General features: G+C 53.2%; 1 long non-coding RNA gene across 5 annotated transcripts in view; it reads left to right on the plus strand.

The window, feature by feature from the left end:
* Positions 1-19,355, plus strand: part of LOC132335612 (uncharacterized) — a 22,303-nt gene extending 2,948 nt beyond the window's left edge. For 3 of the 5 annotated variants that reach the window (XR_009488707.1, XR_009488706.1, XR_009488709.1), the window contains 2 exons: positions 1,175-1,254; positions 2,152-19,355. This is a non-coding gene — a long non-coding RNA (uncharacterized LOC132335612). The remainder of the gene's footprint in view (positions 1-1,174; positions 1,255-2,151) is intronic. The other 2 variants (XR_009488708.1, XR_009488710.1) reach the window with 2 other exon arrangements.
* The last annotated feature ends 181 nt before the right edge of the window (positions 19,356-19,536 follow it).

Below are 19,536 nucleotides of genomic sequence, written 5' to 3' on the forward strand. Positions count from 1 at the left end.
ACCACTTTACCTACCACCAGTGAGAGGGAGCGTGGTTCATTCCATTTTTTCCCGCGTAAGATATGGAGCAGAAATCCTTCTTGTAAATCCTGCCAATTCTTTCTGAATAAGTACATACAAGCAAGGATGCCTTGCACAGACTCTACCTTCTTGGAACCCTGGGGATCAGTGGCACAAAGTCTGGCGGTGGCCGTTGGAAGGACAATGCTGAGTCCAGTCCTTTCTGACACTTTTGTTAGTTAATTGGGTGATGGGGCCAGGGCGTGCCCTCCCACAAACCAGGAGGAGTGGCTGATCTGCCAGAGAGAAGTGCTGCCATCCAGAGGGACAGTTCAACAAGGGTGACAGTTCAATGACAAGAGCTGAGTCCTGTCCTTGGGAAGGAACAACCACAGGCACCGGTATCTGCTGGGGGCCACCCAGTTGGAAAACTGAAGTTTGGTAGGGTTCTGCTGGACCCTAGGATGCCCACGGGCCAGCAATGTGCTCCTGCAGCAATGCAGAACAGCGTCCTGGGCTGCACTGGGAGCTGTGTCACAGCTGGCCGAGGGAGGGGATCCTTTCCCTCTGCTCCACACCAGTGAGGCCAGCCCTGGGGTGCTGGGCCCAGAGCTGGGCTGCCCAATACGGGACACAGGCACAGACTGGACAGAGTCCAGCACAGGGCCATGAAGGTGATGGAGGGACTGGAGCGTCTCTGCCATGAGGAGAGGCTGAGAGAGCTGGGACTGCCCAGCCTGGAGCAGAGCAGGCTCAGGGCATCTCATCCATGGGGATAAAAACCTGGGGGGAGGCTGCAGAGGGGACAGGGCCAGGGACAGCCCCAGGGCCTCGGGCACAAAGTGACACACAGGAAGGGCCCTCTGAGCTCAGGAGGCACTTCTGCACTGGGAGGGTGGCTGAGCACTGGTGCAGGTGCCTGGGGAGGTGGGGGAGTCTCCATCCCTGGAGAGACTTGAAAGCCACCTGGACATATCCTGGGCAGCCGGCTCTGGATGGCTCAGCTGGGGAGCAGGAGCTGGGCAAGGTGACCCAGCCTCCCCCAGCCTGAGATTCTGTGACTCTGAGAAAAAACAGGCTGCAGTTCTCTAAGGACAAATGAAAAAGCTCCACACACGGCAGGTTTCTCCTGCCCTCAGCAAAGTGGTTCATGGCACGTGTCTCCCTTCTGCAGATTCCTCCCTGGAGTGAGGATGCTCCTCAAGGTCATGCCTTGAGGCTGAGAGAAATGTTTGCCCATGGTCATTGGTTTGGGTGAGTAGCATCAATCTTTAATAAAGACTTGGTTTTGCTGCCTTGACTGGAATTCCTTCAATGTTGCTTCAGATATAATGCACTGTACTGGAAGTTATAGGTCTCTGCCCTGGGTAGTAAATCACCCTGATATAGATCCATTAGTTTAATGGTGATCATAAGAAACTCTTTATTTTTCTATAAATATATCTTTCCTCCTATGGAACAGAGTTGTATAAAGGTTCTATACTATCTATCTACACCTATACTATCCTTTAAACATAAACTATTGGCTAGTCTAAAACTGCATCCAGCTGCAGCCTGGCTCCTCTCTGAGACGTTCAGGAAGCAAGGAGGTCCCTTCTGCAGCTTGTATCTCCTGCCTGCTCCCTGCACAGCTCTCCAGGTGGTCCTGTTGGTCTTGGGCCAGCTGTGACTGCAGCAGGGACACCTGAAAGAGGCACAAGGCCCAGCTCAGACAAGCCCACGCTGGCAGGAGCACCTGCAGTGCCACAGTTCCGGCTCTCGGGGCAGACACAGCCTCAGCCCTCATCAATACTCTGCCCTTGGGCAAGGGGAAAGGAACAGGCTCCCAGACAGAACAGAGCTCAGATGGCCAACAAGTCCAGCTCAAGGCTGGCAAACCCTTCCCACGTCCATTCCTCAGCCACCACAGGTCTATTAGAGAGACTTCCAACAGCATTGAAAAACCCAGCTCTGCTTTCCAAAGCACACATTAGGGCCACTCACCCCTTCCACAGGCTGTGCATCAGCAGGAGGGCTACCACTCCCCTGAGCTACTGGAGGACTCTTCTATTTCAAAAGCTGACTGATTTTGATGGGCAGACTCCTGGACAGGCAAGATAAAGTAGTCTGGGAGGAACACTCGCCTAAAAGTTCGGGTTCTTCTCCTTTCAGGTTCCACCTGCACATTGGATGGGAGAGAAGGTCACAGAAAGCTGTCAGCAAACATGAAGCAAAAGGACCTCTGGACAGCAAGGCAAGGAGATGCCTACTCTGAGACCCTGAACTGCACCAGACAACACTGGGGGCACAAAGCTCTCGCGGGGGGCTGTGCAATAGAGGCCAGTGTGTGTGTGCAGGGACATGGCACCAGGGAGGGGGCAGTGGAGTGAAGGTGCCCTTGTGAAAGCCAGGGTCTGCCACAAGAGAGAGAACAAACAACGGGGTGTGTCCACAGCAGGGACAGGGAGAGGCAAGGGAACAAGCAGAGGTCTCCAAAGCACTGCCTGGGCTGAGGTGCCAAGTTCCAGAGGAGCCTGAGGCTCTGCAGAGGCAGTGAAAGCCCAATTTACCTGCTCGCCACTTCTACTGGGCACAGTGGATAATTCAGGCCTCTCTCTCTTCTTCTCTGCTGATGGACCTGGCTGCTTAGATTCCAGGCTGGTCCTCGAGCCATGTAACAGCTGCTCCTCTTGTGCTCCAACAGCCTGCTGGGTATGAAGAGAGGAGATGATGCCCATATTTCAAACACCTCAGAAATCTCCATCTCAGGAAGCATCTTCAAAGCACCAGCAGTGCAGCTGCTGTTCAGCCCTCAGAACAAAACTCAGCTGGGTTTAGTCCATCACTCTGCTCACTTGCTCCATTCCTTTGCACACAGAATCCAAACCCCCATGTGTTGCCTCCCCTTGTGTGGGCACAGGAGAAGCAGCTCCCCATGCCCAGCTTTTGGGCTAGAGCTGGTTTGAACAGTGAGCTCCTGCACAGGCAGCCCAGGGCCAGGGAGCAAATTCTCCCTCTCCCAAACATCAGAGTATTCCACAACGGGAGCAGAACACAATATGGGCAACCAAGCCCGGGGGAAGAATGAGCCTTCAAGCAGTCCCGAGGCCTTGAAACTCATCAAACTCTTCTTTCCTGACACCACAGGCTTCTGTTCCAGAGGAGCCTGAGGCTTTGCAGAGGCAGTGAAAGCCCAATTTACCTGCTCGCCACTTCTCCTGGGCACAGTAGATAATTCAGGCCTCTCTCTCTTCTTCTTCTCTGCTGATGCAAGCAGTTTCTTAGATTCCAGGCTGATCCTCGAGCCATGTAACTGCTGCTCCTCTTGTGCTCCAACAGCCTGCTGGGTATGCAGAGAGATGATTCCCATATTTCAAACATCACAGAAGCTGTCCCTCAGAAATCTCCATCTCGGGAAGCATCCTAGAAGCACCGGCAGTGCAGCTGCTGTTCAGCCCTCGGAACAAAACTCTGCTCCCTTTAGACCATTCTTTAGCTCACCTGCTCCGTCCCTTGGAATGCCACAGCATGACCAGCCCATGCTGCCTCCCCTTGCAAGGGCACGGGAGGAGACGCTCCCATGCCCAGCTTTTGGCCTGGAGCTGAACAGCAAGCTCCAGAGCTGGATCAGTCATTCCAGGCGTGCCAGGAAACAATCTGGCAGTCAGTGGTCTCTGGCTGGAGCCAGGCAGACAGACAAGGCTGCCTGCTGCAGCCCGGGCTGCTTTACCCAAGCAGGCCTGCACTGACAGGGATAGAGACCCACCTCTTCATGGGAAACATCTCTGGAATAATTCAGGGACGCTGCAGGAGACTGCAAGTCAATGCCAGTGTCTGCTTGGATACGAGTCTTTCCCTTCAGGAAGGCCAAGCGTTTCTGCAGAGCCCCTTTGGCAATTTTAAACGTGGTCAGTGCAGCACTCAGAGTGTTCCCTCTTTCTTCCTTCAAAGCAGCAGCCCCATGCTTCAACTCTTCCTGCATGGTTTCCTTTTCACTGTCCAATTGTTGCATTCTTTCCTGCTGACTTTGAATGTTGAGTGCACGCATTTCATTTTTCCTTTCCAGATCTCTCGTCTGCTGCTGGTACAATGACCGTCCATGCTGCCAAAACAGGGAGAAAAAGGGTCACTCATTCCCTCTCTTGGTTTGCTTTTCATACCAGATCTGGACTCCTGCAGCAGGGGCAGGCACAGGCTGCCCCTCTCTCTCTGCCCCTCGGGATGCTGCAGACCTTAGCTGGGATCCCCCTTGATGCTGCATCTTTCCCAGCTCACTCAGCCCCTCCCAGCTTCCTTTCTGCCCTTCCCCGACCTCCTGCAGCTCCACTCCAGTGCTCCTTTGGGGAGGAGCTGCCAGAACGGCAGCCAGGATTTCAAGTGCACGCTAAGCAGGATTCAGGCAGTGCCACGAGGATGTGCTCTCCATCAGGGAGGAAGGGAAGAGCAAACACCCCCAGCCTTTCTTTCCCTGGGGCTGGGCTGACAGGAGTGGTTTTCCACCTCTCCTGTGTAGAGTTTCCATGGCTCCATCCCTGAGAGCCTCACTGCCCTCTCTGGGAGCAGCAATGGCCAGGTCAGTCTGTCATTCTCTGCTGCCACTCAGGACGAGTTCTCCCTTTGCAGGCACACGTCCTGGTGGGGATCAGCACTTGGCTTTCCTCTCCTCTCTCCCCACTGGCTGCTCTCACATGGCCAAGGCCAAACAGCTTTCTATTAACAGCAAACTTGGGACTCTCCCCCCTCCTTCCAGATCCAGATATTTAGAAATCTGAACATGGGTTTGGACACCAGGAATTCCCCAAACCATGCAATGTCAATAGGGACAGTGAGGACATTGAGAACTAAAGGTTCTAGGGGACAGAAGCCCAGCATGGAGGAAAATCAGCAGCCTCAGCATTAAGTGGCTTCACCATGACTACAGCACTTATTCAGAAGAATGGAATTACAAAAGTTATACTGGAAAAAGGCGCCCCTTAGAACTGTGAACACAAGGTCCAAACATAACTAGGAAATGGCCTTTAGTGGCATCTGCCAATCTCACCAGCACATCCTTCCTTTCCTTCTCCATGATTCCCAATTTCTTCTTCAGAGATTCCACCTCCTGACGAAGAGTCACAGACTCTTCCCATCTTTCAGTGGCCTCTTTCTCCAGGGCAGTTACACGAGAAATGTGCTTGGCTTCTTCCTTCCACCAGTCTGCAGCAGGAAAGGGGAAGGAGAAGTAGAAGGGGAAAAGCAAAGCAAAGCCAAACTGATGTGCATCCTGCAGAGACAACAGCACTGTCTTCTCTGCTTGCCTGTGTTTGCCAGGCCCCAAGCCCACGAAGGTTCCAAAGCTGACAGAAATGAAGGAAAGTTCCCAGTAGAGAAAAAGGCAGGAATGAAAGGGGCAAGGTTCAGAGGGATAGGAAAGTGTGTTTGCTCTTGGCCTTGTGCAGAGTGAGCAAGGCAAGAGAGATGAAGGAGAGGGGATGCCTGTGCAGGCCTGCTCCAGAGAGACCAATAGCCTGGAGGCTCTGGCAGGGCCTGGATTTTGGGGGAATGGAGCTGAGGCATCCAGCTACAGCTCCTCAGCTGGTGAGACAGCATGGGGCAGTGAGTGGCAGAGGAGAAGCTGTACCTTGCTCACATTCCTCCAACTCCTTCTGCAGCTCCAGATTGCAGGCTCTGAGGTTGTCTCTCTGAGCCTCTGTTTTCCTCAGCTCCAGCTCCACAGCCTTACACTGTGTGGCCAAGGCAAGAGCTTTGTCCTCAGAGCTCTGGAGCTTCACACGCAGGTCAGACACCTCAGCCTCCAGGACGTGCACAGAGTCCCTCAAAGAGCGTTCTCCTGCTCGAGACTCTTCCAGCTCCTTCAGCAGCTTCTTCTGTCGAGTTGCCTGGGAAGCCTCCATCTGCAGCACTGCGTCCTGCAGGGCCAGGATCTGGAAGATGGATGCACACAGCCTCAGGGACAGGGCTGCTCCTGAGGGAGCAGAGTGGGCCGCAGGGAGAGCAACAAAGGAGAAAAGGTTTCAGGCAAAAAACATGTCAAAACCAGAAGGCACAGAAGCAAGGATTCCAATGGAGAGAAATGTAGAGAAAACAAGTAAGGGAGGCACTGGGCATCCTTGGGCGGCAGCTCTGAACAGCGGCTCAACTGGCTGTGCTGGAAGTGCCCTGCCCAGCCTGCCACAGCCACCTCTGTGTCCCCACATTGCTCAGTGCCCGGCACAGGCCCACACTCTGTCTGGGACAGCACTGCTAACAGAGGGACAGAGAAGACCCAGAGGAGTCTGCTGCTGCTTCTCTTCCCAGACTTCCTACTGGGACCCTGGAGAGGATGGGGGAAAACTTCTGCAGCAGACACCAGATCCAGCCTCGGCCTCAGGGTGCAGCAGCAGCCCCGGGCAGAACACGGCAGCTGTGGATGCTGCTGGGAGGGGAAAGAGGTTGTAGCCTCCAAGCCAAAGGTGCTGTTGTGTGTCCCTGGAGAAGAGGATGCCACTGCACAGCTTACCTGCGTGTTGAGCTCCCGCAGTTGTCCAGCACGGTTGGAAGAGAGCTGTTCGGCCAGCTGAAGGGCAGATTGACACTGAGACACCTGATTGTTCAGTGCCAGGTTCTGCTCTTCCAGCGATCTGAGGCACACATTCTTCTCCTCCAGAGACAGAATCAGGCTAGAAGGGAAGCAAGCAACTCATTACTAACTGATATCACATTTTATCAACTCTTAGGACTTGCATCAGCTCAGGGGAAAACTGCTCTGTCTGATGAGGTTTGTCTGAACAACTTGGCCATTTGTTCCCCCTGCAGTCCCAGCCCAGCATGTGCCTACTCTGCTTTGTCCCTGAAGGAACAGTGAGTTCCTGCCTACATGCCCTACCTTCTTTTTGAGATGGAAATGTGAATTCAAACATAACAAAGTCTTGCCATGAAGACATTAGGGAAGAGGAACAATTTCCTTCTAACTAACCAGGCTCCAAACAGGGAAGTTTGGTCAACATGGAAGAGACATTTGCTTCCCCCACCTTACACATCCAGGTAGGATGAGCAGCACCCTACAGCCAGGGGATCTCTGGCAAGATCCCTAAGATTTACCAGCACCCCTCCTAATTTCACCTAGAGAAACAATGGCTAAAGTGGCAACCGAGGCTTGGAGCACAACCTGATGGAAGATGCAAAAGGCTCCAGGCAAGCAGGAGTGCCCTGCCTTTCCTTTGTCTTCTTGGAGGAAGAATCCTGTGGCACTGAAGCCTGGCAGGACTTGATCAGCTGCAGGAGCCCCCCATACCTTGGTGCTGTTTCTTGCATTCTTGGCACAGTCAGAAATGCCTGTGACTGTGCAAGGTGGCAGGGACCCTGCTTGACCCCCTGCAGGCAGCTGGGGACATTTGATGAGGAAGGATGCAACAGAGACATTCTTGTTTCTGGGCTGCCTCCGAGGGCAATCTGGCCTAGATCAGTAATCAGGGTCTTAAGATGGTTCTGTCCAGAAATAGCATCAGATGCCAGGCTGATCCAGATCCCAAAGGCTTCAAGTTACAGGACCCAAGGTGGAGCTGATGGATGTATCCAGCTCCTTACAGCGCAGCTCGGGCAGTGACAACACACCCACCTAACCACAGTGTCAACACACCCACCTAACCACACAATACACCCTAGAGGGAAAGAGCCCCCCTAAAAATCTTTGTCTTCAGAAGAACTCTGTCTGAAGGCTTAAAAGAAAAGAAAATGAAACACAACATCCAGAAAATCAGATGTGATTGCATGGAGAGTTCAGAATCTGCCATTCAGGAAATGCTGCCAGAGTCCCTGGCAGGTGAAAGAAGGCAAAGAGGGAATCCATTCACCACAATGTAGAGTCCCACAGGCTTTCATTTACCTGGCTTTTTCCTTCTCTAGGGCATTCACTGACGCCTGCAGTTCTGAATTCTGCTGAGCCACTTCTTCCCAGTGACTCTGTTCCCTGTCTAAGTTCTGCAGATGCTCCTGCAGCTGCTTGTTCTGATGTTCTGCCTCCTCCAGCAGCTTCTGGATGTGCTCAATCTCCAACATCTTCTGCCTGGAGTCTTCCTGGGCCTCCTTCACATCTTGCTGGGCTCTCTGCACAGTCATTTCCTGGCATTCTCGGGAGGCTTCCAGCTGAGATGTCAACTCTCCCACCTCCAGTCAAAGAGGACAAAGCAGTCAGAGGCTAGAGCCACAGCTTCTCACTCTCAGCCACAGCAAGGCTGTGAGCAAAGGTAAAGGACAATTTCCATTTCTCCCTGTCCTGAGAGCACCAGATTCACAAAGCACATGGACAACTTGTTTCAGTCTCTCAGTGGCCCACCACCAAGGGCACCTGAAAAAGCACCTGCCAAGCCAAGGCTAGCAAGAAGAGGCCAGCAGGAATCCATGCTGGTGGTTGCTGGCCAACAGCACAGAGGACTAGCCCAGCTGTCCTGAGCAGCAGCTGACATTCAGCAGAGGATTGAGTGTCCCCCAGAGCAGCTGCCATGGAGCTCCCAGAGCAGGAGACAGCCCCAGGGCTCACCCCAGCAGCTGCTGCTCTGCCATGGAAAAGCAAAAAGGCCACAGACCCCTGGCTTCATGACTGCAGTGTCACTGCAGTTTCACTCACCTGCTTTTGTAGAGCCTCCCTCTGCTCAAGGAGGAGATTCATTTCCTCTTTGAGGCCTTGTAGCTCTTCCTCATGCCTCCTCTGCACTGCCTGGACTTCACTGCGAACCTCCTGCAGCTCATCTTGCAGATTTGCCTTGATGATATGGCAACAAAAAGCTGAGCAACTCCCTGGGACCTGCCCTCAGGCTCACCTCTTTCCATGTGCTGCCCCAAAATCCCATTCCCTCTGCTGCTTCTTTTGGCTTCTCTCCCCAGCTCTGCTTCACTGCAAGCCTTCCTTCCTGGGGCTGAGCTCTGGAGCTTACCAGGCTCTGTGCTCCCAGGGCCTGAAGCAGCCCTTGCTTCCTCAGTCCCAGGAGCTGCCTTTTGTGCCCTGGTCACTGCCCTGTCCTCTGTAGCCTGCCTACTCACACTCACCTGCCCCTTCTCTTGCTGCTCTTTCACCTCCTGCCTGAGCTGCTGGACCTGCTGGCGGGCTCGGCTGAGCTCTCCCTGAGTTTGGAGCAGTGCCTCTGCTAAAGCACTCTTCTCCTCCTGCTCTTCCAGCAGGACCTGCACAGAAGGAAAGAGCAGACGCCTTCACACTTCTCCTGCAACATCCCTGTGGCAAGGGGCAAAGACTGATGGGCTCACGTGCTCTCAGAGCACTTGGCTGCTGCTGCCCTGGGCCACTGCCTGCTCTGGGGGAGACACAGCTTCCCAGGAAGTGACTTAAAACACAGCCCCGAAGACATCTCTGGGTTACTGTTCAGAAATACTCCAGGCAAGCCTTTAAAAAGATCTTTATCCTGTCAGCATTCCTGCTACACCCTCCCCATGCCCACTAAAGAAAAGTCCTACAAACTCACCTTGGCCATGAATATATACGAGTACACACACAATTAGAAAAGAGAAACTTGAAAAAGGCGCCCCTTAGAACTGTGAACACAAGGTCCAAACATAACTAGGAAATGGCCCTTTGTGGCGATCTTCAAATCTCACCAGCACATCCTTCCTTTCCTTCTCCAGGTCCTCCAATTTCCTCTGCAGAGATTCCACCTCCTGACGAAGAGTCACAGACTCTTCCTGCCTTTCAGTGGCCTCTTTCTCCAGGGCAATTTGGTGAGAGATTTGCCTGGCTTCTGCCAGCACCCACTCTGCAGCAGAGAAGGGGAAGGAGAAGTAGAAGGGGAAAAGCAAAGCAAAGCCAAACTGATGTGCATCCTGCAGAGACAACAGCACTGTCTTCTCTGCTTGCCTGTGTTTGCCAGGCTCCAAGCCCACGAAGGTTCCAAAGCTGACAGAAATGAAGGAAAGTTCCCAGTAGAGAAAAAGGCAGGAATGAAAGGGGCAAGGTTCAGAGGGATAGGAAAGTGTGTTTGCTCTTGGCCTTGTGCAGAGTGAGCAAGGCAAGAGAGATGAAGGAGAGGGGATGCCTGTGCAGGCCTGCTCCAGAGAGACCAATAGCCTGGAGGCTCTGGCAGGGCCTGGATTTTGGGGGAATGGAGCTGAGGCATCCAGCTACAGCTCCTCAGCTGGTGAGACAGCATGGGGCAGTGAGTGGCAGAGGAGAAGCTGTACCTTGCTCACATTCCTCCAACTTCTTCTGCAGCTCCAGGTTGCAGGCTCTGAGGTTGTCTCTCTGAGCCTCTGTTTTCCTCAGCTCCAGCTCCACAGCCTTACATTGTGTGGCCAAGGCAAGAGCTTTGTCCTCAGAGCTCTGGAGCTTCACACGCAGGTCAGACACCTCAGCCTCCAGGACGTGCACAGAGTCCCTCAAAGAGCGTTCTCCTGCTCGAGACCCTTCCAGCTCCTTCAGCAGCTTCTTCTGTCGAGTTGCCTGGGAAGCCTCCATCTGCAGCACTGCGTCCTGCAGGGCCAGGATCTGGAAGATGGATGCACACAGCCTCAGGGACAGGGCTGCTCCTGAGGGAGCAGAGTGGGCCGCAGGGAGAGCAACAAAGGAGAAAAGATTTCAGGCAAAAAACATGTCAAAACCAGAAGGCACAGAAGCAAGGATTCCAATGGAGAGAAATGTAGAGAAAACAAGTAAGGGAGGCACTGGGCATCCTTGGGCGGCAGCTCTGAACAGCGGCTCAACTGGCTGTGCTGGAAGTGCCCTGCCCAGCCTGCCACAGCCACCTCTGTGTCCCCACATTGCTCAGTGCCCGGCACAGGCCCACACTCTGTCTGGGACAGCACTGCTAACAGAGGGACAGAGAAGCCCCAGAGGAGTCTGCTGCTGCTTCTCTTCCCAGACTTCCTGCTGGGACCCGGGAGAGGATGGGGGAAAACTTCTGCAGCAGACACCAGATCCAGCCTCGGCCTCAGGGTGCAGCAGCAGCCCCGGGCAGAACACGGCAGCTGTGGATGCTGCTGGGAGGGGAAGGAGGTTGGAGCCTCCAAGCCAAAGGTGCTGTTGTGTGTCCCTGGAGAAGAGGATGCCACTGCACAGCTTACCTGCGTGTTGAGCTCCCGCAGTTGTCCAGCACGGTTGGAAGAGAGCTGTTCGGCCAGCTGAAGGGCAGATTGACACTGAGACACCTGATTGTTCAGTGCCAGGTTCTGCTCTTCCAGCGATCTGAGGCACACATTCTTCTCCTCCAGAGACAGAATCAGGCTAGAAGGGAAGCAAGCAACTCATTACTAACTGATATCACATTTTATCAACTCTTAGGACTTGCATCAGCTCAGGGGAAAACTGCTCTGTCTGATGAGGTTTGTCTGAGCAACTTGGCTGTTTGTTCCTCATGCAGTCCCAGCCCAGCATGTGCCTACTCTGCTTTGTCCCTGAAGGAACAGTGAGTTCCTGCCTACATGCCCTACCTTCTTTTTGAGATGGAAATGTGAATTCAAACATAACAAAGTCTTGTCATGAAGACATTAGGGGAGAGGAACAATTTCCTTCTGACTAACCAGGCTCCAAACAGGGAGGTTTGGTCAACATGGAGGAGACATTTGCTTCCCCCACCTTACACATCCAGGTAGGATGAGCAGCACCCTACAGCCAGGGGATCTCTGGCAAGATCCCTAAGATTTACCAGCACCCCTCCTAATTTCACCTAGAGAAACAATGGCTAAAGTGGCAACCGAGGCTTGGAGCACAACCTGATGGAAGATGCAAAAGGCTCCAGGCAAGCAGGAGTGCCCTGCCTTTCCTTTGTCTTCTTGGAGGAAGAATCCTGTGGCACTGAAGCCTGGCAGGACTTGATCAGCTGCAGGAGCCCCCCATACCTTGGTGCTGTTTCTTGCATTCTTGGCACAGTCAGAAATGCCTGTGACTGTGCAAGGTGGCAGGGACCCTGCTTGACCCCCTGCAGGCAGCTGGGGACATTTGATGAGGAAGGATGCAACAGAGACATTCTTGTTTCTGGGCTGCCTCCGAGGGCAATCTGGCCTAGATCAGTAATCAGGGTCTTAAGATGGTTCTGCCCAGAAATAGCATCAGATGCCAGGCTGATCCAGATCCCAAAGGCTTCAAGTTACAGGACCCAAGGTGGAGCTGATGGATGTATCCAGCTCCTTACAGCACAGCTCTGTCAGTGACAACACACCCACCTAACCACACAATATACCCTAGAGGGAAAGAGCCCCCCTAAAAATCTTTGTCTTCAGAAGAACTCTGTCTGAAGGCTTAAAAGAAAAGAAAATGAAACACAACATCCAGAAAATCAGATGTGATTGCATGGAGAGTTCAGAATCTGCCATTCAGGAAATGCTGCCAGAGTCCCTGCCAGATGAAAGAAGGCAAAGAGGGAATCCATTCACCACAATGCAGAGTCTTACAGGCTTTCATTTACCTGGCTTTTTCCTTCTCTAGGGCATTCACTGACGCCTGCAGTTCTGAATTCTGCTGAGCCACTTCTTCCCATTTACTCCATTCCGTCTCCAAGTTCTGCAGATGCTCCTGCAGCTGCTTGTTCTGATGTTCTGCCTCCTCCAGCAGCTTCTGGATGTGCTCAATCTCCAACAGCTTCTGCCTGGAGTCTTCCTGGGCCTCCCTCCCATCTTGCTGGGCTCTCTGCACAGTCATTTCCTGGCATTCTCGGGAGGCTTCCAGCTGAGATGTCAACTCTCCCACCTCCAGTCAAAGAGGACAAAGCAGTCAGAGGCTAGAGCCACAGCTTCTCACTCTCAGCCACAGCAAGGCTGTGAGCAAAGGTAAAGGACAATTTCCATTTCTCCCTGTCCTGAGAGCACCAGATTCACAAAGCACATGGACAACTTGTTTCAGTCTCTCAGTGGCCCACCACCAAGGGCACCTGAAAAAGCACCTGCCAAGCCAAGGCTAGCAAGAAGAGGCCAGCAGGAATCCATGCTGGTGGTTGGTGGCCAACAGCGCAGAGGACTGGCCCAGCTGTCCTGAGCAGCAGCTGACATTCAGCAGAGGATTGAGTGTCCCCCAGAGCAGCTGCCATGGAGCTCCCAGAGCAGGAGACAGCCCCAGGGCTCACCCCAGCAGCTGCTGCTCTGCCATGGAAAAGCAAAAAGGCCACAGACCCCTGGCTGCATGACTGTAGTGTCACTGCAGTTTTACTCACCTGCTTTTGTAGAGCCTCCCTCTGCTCGAGGAGGAGATTCATTTCCTCTTTGAGGCCTTGTAGCTCTTCCTCATGCCTCCTCTGCACTGCCTGGACTTCACTGCGAGCCTCCTGCAGCTCATCTTGCAGCTCTGCCTCCACTTGCTTCCTGGTCATCTGCAGCTGTGATATCTGCTGCTGAGCAGCAAACAGCTTGGATTGCAGTCTCTCCTTTGCTGACCTACAAGTTACAAATGTGGACATACATGAGTTGCTTGCTCCAGACGCCCACAGCCCGGTATTCCAGGACAACGTGGCTCAAGATCCCCACACCTGAGTATGGAAAATGGGTCACCTTGAAACTCATCCAGAGAAGGCACATCTGGGCCATTTCAAGAGCACAGCAGGGCCCTCTGAGGGACTGCCCAGGCCTTCCTTATGGCCTGGCATAGCACGGACTGCCCAGCCCAAGCTGGCCTCAACAGCCAAACCTTCAGTTGCTGTTCCTGACCTATGACACTGGGTAGCTGTGCCCAAACAGGGTGGAGCAAATAGCAAAAGCCCAGCCTTGCTCACAGCCTTTCTCTCATCAGCACTTCCAAGCTGCTCTGCAGGGGGAGAGAACAGATTCTTGTCCTGGCTGACTCCTGACTTTTTAATGCTCTTGATAATGGACATAAAGGTACATCATCCTCCAGACACTCTGTATTTAAGAGGCTTCAGAACTACTTTGCAAATACAGTAAAATCTCATGGTCAGGGCAGCACTTGTAAAAAATCACAACAGCCTTTGCCTGAACAACAACTACCTGAATGCAGAGACTGCACTTTCAACTCTTGCAAGGTCATGGGGTAGACTTGCCACCTTTATTTTAGTGTTGCCCTCTAAGCAGGCAGTAGCCCAAGGGACTTGTCCTTCCTTACAGAGTGAGAGGGACCATCCAAAGGCACCTTGGAGGCTTTGGCAGCTGGCTGCCCATCAACAATCATCAAGAGTGCCCAGAGGCTGTTGAGAATTCCAAAGAGCTTTCCCTGCTGCTCTCTAACCCGCTCTATGTCCTGTCCCACACTTCTCAAGAGTGTTCTTGGAAGTAGAAATGCCTCAAGATTTTCAGCAGGAGCCTTTGGCTTCACCCTGAATGGCAGTGTGCTACGCCCAAAGTGCCAAGGTAAGATCCTGGAATGCTGAAGATGAAGCTTCCTGATCTGAAGATCAGGATCATGTCAAGCTACTTGGAAAGGAATGAGGGATGTTCAATGCCCAGAACAAGGAACCAAACCCAAGAGAAACCTGAGGTTTCACTCATCTGCATGGTTGAACTACTACTCAGTTCAGGGCTGGGTGGATTGCTTTTGACATCCCACAGGAGCGTGCTCGGTGGCACAAACAGGAGCCCAAGGCTCACGAGAACTTTGCTGGCTTTAGGTGTCAGAAGAATAACCTTCATTTTGTGGTTTTTTTGTTTTTTTCTTGAGACACTTCCATATTCGGTCCACAGCATGTAAAAACATCTGAAAAGGCTGAGCTCCCTGCTTTTACCTGGTCTCTGCCAGCTGCCTGGCAAGGTCTTGTCGGAGCCACTCGGTGGCTGCCAGTCGGCCCTCAAGGTCAGCCTTCTGGCCCAGCAGCTCCTCCTCTTGCCACACCTGGGCCACTTCATGCCCTTGGTCAGAGGATTCCTGGCTCAGATACTCCAGAGACCAGCTGGATGACTCTTGCTCCAGAGAATCCTGCAAGTGGGACAAGGTACAGCTCGAGCCCTTCCTCAAGTGCCCTGTGCAAAGCCAGCCAGTGCCACCTCGCAGGCAGCCAGAGGACAAGGAGCACCTGTGCCCTGGGCTCAAAGTTTCCCCAGCTCCGTTCCCTGTTTTAGAGGCTCTGTGGCTGCCCAAAGCCATACATTTTGCAGAAGCATGCAACACTTTGCTGATGAACATGCATATCCCTGCCTAAGAAATGCGTGTGCCATCTTGAGCCAGGTGTGCACAGCAGTGTGCCTGTCCTCTACTGCCAGAAAGAGCATCTGGGCTGATCTGGCTGCCACAACTGCCACTCCCACAGGTGCTGCCCAGCAATAAGGTGTTCAGAGCCGTGCTAACATCATCCCTCTCTTGCTCCAGCAGATCCCTCTGAAGCTGCAATTCCTCCAATGTCTGCCTCTTGACTTCCAGCTGCCTCTGCAATGATGGCTCTTTTCCCTCGAGCGCAGCCAAGTCCTCCACTGTACAAGAAGGGGCAAGATGAGTTTTCAAGGGAAAACCAGTCTCCTTTCCAAAACCAACCTCCATCATGTCCTGCTGCTCTGTCTTTTCTGCCTGGGCTGATGCTTCCTTCTGCTGCTTGGTGCTCTTCTGATGCAGACAAAAGGCTCCTGGCTCTGGGATTCCGGTGCATTGCAGCAGAATTTCCCTGGACTTCTCAAGGTTTGCACAGTCACTGCAGAGACAAGGCTCAGTCAGAAGAAACAAGAGGCCTGAAGAGTCAGCAGTGCCATTTTCAGCACTCCAGGATGGAGCTGGGGGCAGTGGGCTAAGGAAGACCTTGGTCTTTCCCTCCCAAGGAAATCCTGCAGAGGCAAAGGGAAAGGAAGGCAGGATTATGCCTTCCTTCAGTAAGAAGCAGTGGCTGGGCAGGGGCACGCAAAGAACAGAATTCAGGGAAGCAGCACAGCGAGAAGGAGTCTTCTATTCCAGCATGGCTCTGCATCTCCTAGACAGCCGTGGGAGGCACAGTAGAGCATGAAAAACCCAGACAGGACAATGCTCGAGAGCCACACTGAGGCCTACACATGGTAGGCAGGTGATTTCTTCTCCAGGACACCTCTGACCTCCCAGGCCTGGAAGCAGATTGCCTCTGGAATGCAGGAGGAGGAGGAGGAAATGCTCACCTACTGATTTCTTCTAGCAGAGAGTCTATGATTTGGTATTGGCTTCTGATCCTCTGGGTTCTCTCCTCTATTTGGTCAAACTGTTGCCACATGCGCCCACAATTCTCTGTAGCTTCCCGAGCCAATTCAAAGGGATGCTGCTCATCAGTGGATGTCAGAGTGGAGAGGATGTTCCCAGGATTGTGGGTGGAAATGATGGAATTGGCCATGCTGTCACCGTTGTCTGCCAGCACCTGAAAGCCCACATCCAGCTGTTAGTCAGGTATTGTGTTCCTATTCCAAAGTAGCACTGAAATGCCTCTTCTGATCCCACAAGAACCAGTGTCCATTCATGGAGAGCCAGTTTCAAAATGCCAGCCAGCTCAGCACAGTTTACTCACCTCAGGGGGTCTGGAGGAACGTCCCTGGTGAGAAAGCCCTCGAGCTCCCTGCAAGTGCACAGGGAAGAGCACACTCAGACTGCATGGCTGCCCCTGAGGCAGTTGCCTCTAAGTGCTTCCCAGCCTGTCCCAGAGCACAGCACTTCCAGCTGAGCTCTTCCTCCCCTCCGTGGCAATATTTTCAGCCCAGCAGTTTGACAGCAGCACAAAGAAACATGCTGGAAGGTGTCTCATCACTTCTAAGAACACCAGAAGGGGAGCTGCCCAGAGCCCAATCCATCCTGGCCGTGAACACCCCCAGGGATCCAGGGGCAGCCACAACTTCTCTGGGCAACCTCAAGCCTGGGTGCCAGGGCCTCAGCACCCTCAGAGGGCAGAATTCCCTGCCAACATCCCATCCATCCCTGTCCTGTCTTGGTGGGAAGGCTTGTCCTGTCCCTGCAGGTCCCTGGCTTAAGTCCCTCTCCAGTTCTCTTGCAGCCCTTTCATGCATTGGAAGGGGCGCTAAGGTCACCCTGGAACCTTCTCCAGCCTGGACAACCCCAACTCTTGCATCCTTTTCCCTTGGCACAGGTGCTCCAGCCCTTGGAGCATCTTCCTATGATCCTTGTGACCTCCTCTGAGCCACTGGGGATCATTTTGGAGATGTCTGGGAGAAACTCATTCTTGACTCTGGGAAGCGCTGACGCTGTTCTGTAATTTGGGTGAGGGGAAGGCAATGAAAAGCTGCCGCCTTGTTTGTGCCCATGGCCTCCAGTGGGACAAGGACAGAGGAGGAGATGTGGCTGTGCTCTGGGATATCCAGGAGCCCCCTATTCCCTCCCAGGCCTGTCCCCAGGGCAAGCACCACAGCTGCTGCCAGCTCTGGAACAGCCAACTGTTAATCCCTTGCTAATCCCAAAGGGAACTGTTCCCTGAGGCACAGCCCAGGCCCACCCAGGCCCCTGCAGGGCTTGGCACAAGGAGAGCAGCGGCCTTGACACTCACCCTCCGGGTCTCCATCCGCCCCTTGGCACCAGCAGTGAGGAAGCAGCAGTGACCAAAAGCCCTTGGCCTTAGCAGGGTCTAAACCCCAGTGACCAAAGGCCCTTGGCCTTTGCAGGGTCTAAACCCCAATATCCAAAGGCCCTTGGCCTTTGCAGGGTGTACACCCCAATATCCAAAGGCCCTTGGCCTTTGCAGGGTCTACACCTCAATATCCAAAGGTTCTTGGCCTTTGCAGGGTCAATAGCACACGAGTGCCGTTGGCCTTTGCAAGGTCCAAGCCCCAAAGAGCACGAGCTGTTGACAGCTCCAGGGTCCAAACCCCAATAGCCAGGAGCTGCTGATTGTTGCCAGGATCCAATCCCCAGCATTCCATGGCCTTTGTGACAGTTGCCAGGGTCATACCCCCAGCATTCCATGGCCTTTGTGATGGCTGCCAGGGTCCAAACCCCAGCACTCCAGGGGCTGTTGGAGAGGCCCTCCCTGGCTCTCCCCCCACCCCAGCTCCCTGCTGCTCCTGGCACAGGCCCTGCCTCCCCTGGGTCCCCAGAGCCCTCCTGGGCAGCTGGGCAGGGACCTGGCTCATAAGTCAGTGCTAAGGCTCAGCATTCTCAAACTGCAGGTTCTTTAGGGATGTGCTTAGTTCCTGAGTCACAGGAATTCTTCTGTCTTCCCTGACAAAGGGCACATGAAACAAAAAGCCTAAAAAGTTTCTTGGTGCTTACAAATATTCATGGAAAGTAAAGCTTTGCATTGAGAACAGACACATGTGGAGGAAGAATGGTGTTTCATGGGCTTTTCAAATTTCTACAGAGAAATGCCAAGAGCTGCAGGTTTTAAGGCTCATCAAATAGATTAAGAACACTGAGACACAACCACAAATGCATTTTTCTCTCTGCTTTCTGTTTGGCATTATATCACTCAGTCTTGTAGGCAGAAGAAAAGTCTTGCTGCTTACATCAAAGATTCCTTGCTAGGAACAGACCTTCAAGAACCAAATGAGTCTGCTTGCAGAAGCTTTGGCAGGTACTTTTTGCCCTCATCTTCGATAGTGTTCATCTGTGTCCTAGGGAGGATTTTGTGCCCCAGTTGACACGAATGGGCTTCTGAGCAGGGCACAAATCCTGCGTGGAAGAGAAGAGCTGCACCTGCCTTCTCTAAGGCCTGTCTCTCCAGAGACAGATGGCCCAAGGATGTCACTGCCAAGTTCAGGTTCAGAGAGCGATGCAGCTTCAAGTCTCTGCTTCCACAAGAGCAGCTTTGGGCTCCTTGAGTAGAGCTGCAAAGGAGCAGGACAGCTCCTGGTGAAGGTCTGACAGCTCCTGCCTGGTCCTTGCACAGCTCTCAGTGTAGTTCTGCCGGTGCTGTCGGTCTTGGGCCAGCTGTGACTGCAGCAGGGACACCTGAAAGAGGCACAAGGCCCAGCTCAGACAAGCCCACGCTGGCAGGAGCACCTGCAGCGCCACGGTTCCGGCTCTCGGGGCAGACACAGCCTCCAACTCCAGCCCTCATCAACACTCTGCCCTTGGGCAAGGGGAAAGGAACAGGCTCCCAGACAGAACAGAGCTCAGATGGTCAACAAGTCCAGCTCAAGGCTGGCAAACCCTTCCCACGTACATCCCTCAGCCACCACCAGGTCTAGTACAGAGACTTCCAACGGGATTTAGGAACCATTTGGTGATTTCCAAAGCACACATTAGGGCCACTCACCTCTTTCTCCACAGGCTGTGCCTCAGCACGAGGGCTGCTGCTCCCCTGAGCTCATGGAGGACTCTTCTACTTGAGCTGCTGGGCTGCCAGCCCAGGCATGAGGGGAATGTGGTGCTTGGGTTTTTTTGGTGCTTTCTTGAGGCATTTGAGCACCCCAAGCCCCTGTTTATCCCCATTGTGAAAAACAAGGTTCACTCTCCTGTAAAAATTTAGAAGTTGAATAAAGGACAATAAGAGACAAAGATAATAAAGCAAAGTTTTGGTGGTGTGTGCTTGGCATTTAGCCAAGAGCACACCTGCCATTTCAGAGATGTCCTTTACATACCCTTTCTATTGCATCAGCCTACTGCATAGTCAGAAACAATTATGCCTCTTTAAACTTTTCCCCAAACTAGTTTACATGTTCCAAGAATTGTTTAGCATGGCTGCTCCTCAGGTCCACCTTTTCAGAGCGTGTGCATTTCGTGGCTGTTGTTTTAGTCTGTCCTTG

Source organism: Haemorhous mexicanus, chromosome 18, assembly GCF_027477595.1.
Source record: "Haemorhous mexicanus isolate bHaeMex1 chromosome 18, bHaeMex1.pri, whole genome shotgun sequence".
In the NCBI taxonomy this organism is placed as follows: Eukaryota; Metazoa; Chordata; class Aves; order Passeriformes; family Fringillidae; genus Haemorhous; species Haemorhous mexicanus.